The sequence below is a fragment of the Muntiacus reevesi genome, chromosome 4, assembly GCF_963930625.1.
Source record: "Muntiacus reevesi chromosome 4, mMunRee1.1, whole genome shotgun sequence".
NCBI lineage: Eukaryota > Metazoa > Chordata > Mammalia > Artiodactyla > Cervidae > Muntiacus > Muntiacus reevesi.
The window spans coordinates 118845468-118848374 of NC_089252.1; the positions used below are offsets into that span (position 1 = coordinate 118845468).

Consider the following 2907-nt stretch of genomic DNA (forward strand, 5'->3'; position numbering starts at 1 on the left):
AAGTCAATAAATTTTTAAGGATTTTCACACGTCCTGATTCTTTCCGCTGCCAGTCACCATAGTTCCTCCAAAGTTGTCATCTTCAAGGCAGCCCTTACAAAAAGTTCTGCTCAATCCACAGCTGTGATGCCACAGCTGTTTTAGTTGGGCCTCTTTGATCTTCGATGGAGTGCACTTCAAAGTTTGCCACCTGTAATCTTTAAGATCCAATTTCCTCAAGCAGTTAACTATAGGATCCTGTTTAGGGTCAGGAGGAGATGGGATGTCTAGTTCTCTAAAAGCTTATCAAGTTCAAATCATATTAATTCCTAAGTTATCACACCCTAAAACTTGACAGAGATCATTGGCATATGCCAATACCTAAGATTAAAAAAAATTGTTAGGTTTTTCATAGTTTAATTGGCAGCTATGTCTTGTAGCTCTTTCCCACAGATCTAACAGGTAGTTCTATGAGTAAAGGAAACTACATAGTTACTCTATGAGGCGTTTCCAACGACGTAGGTTTATAGAAAAAGCAGAAAGCAGGGTGTTAAACACAGCTCACAACCTTGACTGTGCTTGTGGGGCAAGCTTACCTAGCTGGCAGTTGGCAGTGTTTTATAAGACCCTTCTCCTATGTGATATTTCATTCAATTCAGATTTTATGAAAAACGTTTTTTAAAAATGAGCATTTTGGGGTGGGTACATACACTGTCACATATAGATATACAATCTCTTGGTAGTATCTATTAAATTACAGTTATGCGTTTCTAACTATATAATGAAACAAAAAAGGACATGACCATGAGAGACTAAGATATAAGGAAGAGCACTGGGCTGAGAGACTGAAGAGGTGCTCTAAGACCGAGTATTGCAACCCGTTAACTTAGCAACCTCTCTGGCCCTTGGACTGCAAGGAGATCCAACCAGTCCATCCTAAAGCAGACCAGTCCTGGGTGTTCACTGGAAGGACTGATGCTGAAGCTGAAACTCCAATACTTTGGCCACCTCATGCGAAGAGTTGACTCATTGAAAAGATCCTGATGCTGGGAGGGATTGGGGGCAGGAGGAGAAGGGGACGACAGAGGATGAGATGGCTGGATGGCATCACCGACTCGATGGACATTGTGAGGCTGTCACGGCTAACGCCATGGCAGGCAGCCTAGAGTAGGAGTAGGCCTGGTTTCCCGGGGTAACATAATTATCAGGCTACCTGGAGCCAGCCAATCAACATATGCCTAGCCAGAAGAAAGGGAACCTATCAGGGGAAAGCTGAAAGCCCCACATAGGGCCAACAAAAATTACCTTGCAACTGTGTAACCAATCTGCTTATGCCAACTACCCACTGTGTAACCACTCTGATTGCGCCAACTACCTGCTGCTGGTTTTGACCTAATAAATACCCGAGAGAACTGGGGCTCGGGGCCTTTCGTCCTCACACACCTGGTGAGGGCGGGAGGCCCTGGCTCGAGTCACTAATAAATTCCCCTATTGCGAGTTGCATTGTTTCAAGGAGTCTTCTTTCCCGACCGGGGACTCGGACTACGGGCAGAACAGACATGCGTCTGGGTAAACTCCAGGAGTTGGTGATGCACAGGGAGGCCTGGCGTGCTGCAGTTCATGGGGTCGCAAAGAGTCAGACACGACTGAGCAACTGAACTGAACTGAACTGACCGGCAATGTTGCTATCAGTTGCAGCAATGATGGCAGTCCTTCCAGCTCTAACACTTGGTACATCCTGGACATTCAGCTGAGTGTTACCATGAGACTGTGTAAAAGCACAGAAACTTTCAGAAAGTCAGGTTTTTCTGATCCTAACATAAAACACGCCTATGTGATTTGTAATATTACTCTGTCGCCCTGCTGGTTCATGGAGCCAGAGCCCTAAGACCTGGACCTAGGGTGCTGCTCTCAGCATAAAGGTGATGAACAGACTGCAAATTTATGAGCTATGACTTAAATTAGTTTATTTCCAAATTCAGTTGACTACAGTATATGTGGACCAATAATATATGAATGGGGGCTTCACTGGGGGCTCAGAGGTAAAGAATCCACCTGCCAATACAAGAGACATGGATTTGATCCCTGGGTGAGGAAGATCCCCTGGAGAAGGAAATGGTAGCTCACTCCAGTATTCTTGCCTGGGAAATCCCCTGGACAGAGAAGCCTGGTGGGCTACAGTCCACGTGGCCACAGAGTCAAACACAACTTAGCAACTAAACTACAACAACAACAAATGTAATTATGACAGAAAGAACTCAACAAAGGCTCTTCGTAGATTTTGAGAGCCATCCTCTTACCAAGTAAGTCTGAACTATACTGAATTTGGCCATCTACTGGCCTGTGCCACTTTATTCACTAAAAATTACATGTTGTAGTGAATAATACATCTCACGCAATAGCTGAAACACTCAGGAAAAATGTAAGCATTTGAAAATTTGGGGACAAGCACTAGAAACTGGCAATTACAGACCTATTCTCTCATGTGCTTCTTAAATTTTAACTCAGGTCATCATTTCTGAACAATTCTGTCTTTATTAAATTTTGTTTAAAAGACAGGTACGTGGACATATAAAAGGTGTGATGTAAAGAACACATGAAAACTGATTTTTAGTGTGGTTATTATTTAATCTAAAGGGAAAAGCCTATGTGAGTAGATTTTAAAATGTTAAGATCATAAAAATCAAAAAGAAAAAATCCATGGAGTTTTATGTAACTCTACATGATCTCAGCAGTAAATTAAATCTCACCTACATCCTTTACCAGGTAAGATGTAACTTTTATTATGTAATCTACAGTATATGAAAATAATATGAGTTAATATATCTCATATTCAAACAATGCTTTCTAATGTTCATGTTGCCATTATACAGATTTCCTCTTTGGTCTTCATAGTTACCAGGAATGAAGGTAGAAAAGATATTATCC

The 2907-nt window shown here is 42.1% G+C and overlaps 1 pseudogene; it reads right to left on the minus strand.

The window, feature by feature from the left end:
* Positions 1–406: 406 nt before the first annotated feature.
* On the minus strand, positions 407–545 carry LOC136168112 (small nucleolar RNA SNORA18; annotated as a pseudogene).
* Positions 546–2907: the final 2362 nt, after the last annotated feature.